At 35.2% G+C, this 801-nt stretch overlaps 1 protein-coding gene across 1 annotated transcript in view; it reads left to right on the top strand.

Annotated features, from left to right (window-relative positions):
* The window catches only part of LOC141435027 (muskelin-like), a 51,452-nt gene that overhangs the window by 46,296 nt on the left and 4,355 nt on the right, over positions 1-801 (top strand). The gene's annotated exons all lie outside the window — the stretch shown is intronic.

Below are 801 nucleotides of genomic sequence, written 5' to 3'. Positions count from 1 at the left end.
ACGGTTCTGGCAGAAAATCAGCGCTGCAGGCGTTTAACGCTTCAGCATAATGCTGAGTCAGCGACCGTTTCACTTTCGCGGGGACACACAACATTGTGTACCTATTTTAATATTTTCATGTTTTTCTGTAATTTTTTTTTTATTTTCATTTTGTTTGTGTTAATTTTGCTGTATATGTGTGTCTTCTGTGTAAGTGAATAAATGTCTTCTTTCTTTCTTTCTATAATAATATATTTTTAAGTGATTTTTGTTTATTATTACGAAATCTTTTAAGCTATAGAGCTATTTTTTTTTGTTCTTCCGGGATTCAAGTATATTTTTTAAAAAATTATTGGCCTGAAACGTTCATGGCGTGGAATGGAAAAAAATGCAAGTGTCACCGTACCCATCGTATCCCGAAAAGTCTGTAAGGCATTTGTTATTATTAATGTAGTAAGGTATGAAAAGATTTAGATGAAAATGTCGGGGAAAAACCTAGTATAATTTGTATCCCGGACTATTTTTTAGTTTACATTACAAATGATTAATCAATTATTTTTAACCGACTTCAAATAAGGAGGTAAACAGAAAATGGAACCGACTATAAAAACCTTGAAAATATTTTCTAGGTACCTACTAGCTGGAAGTCGGTGAGTCAGCACGAGCCAGCAGGAGGGATTGAAATCCATAGTATGTAGTGTAGGTGAGGTAGATGACTATTGTTCCACTCCTGCTGGCTCGTGCTGAGGCCCCAGGCCCCGAATTCAAGCTAGTAGGTACCTAGAATATATTTTCAAGGTTTTTGTAGTCGGTTCCTTTTTT

Source organism: Choristoneura fumiferana, chromosome 14, assembly GCF_025370935.1.
Source record: "Choristoneura fumiferana chromosome 14, NRCan_CFum_1, whole genome shotgun sequence".
Taxonomy (NCBI): Eukaryota; Metazoa; Arthropoda; class Insecta; order Lepidoptera; family Tortricidae; genus Choristoneura; species Choristoneura fumiferana.
This window is presented reverse-complemented; position numbering and strand designations above follow the sequence as displayed.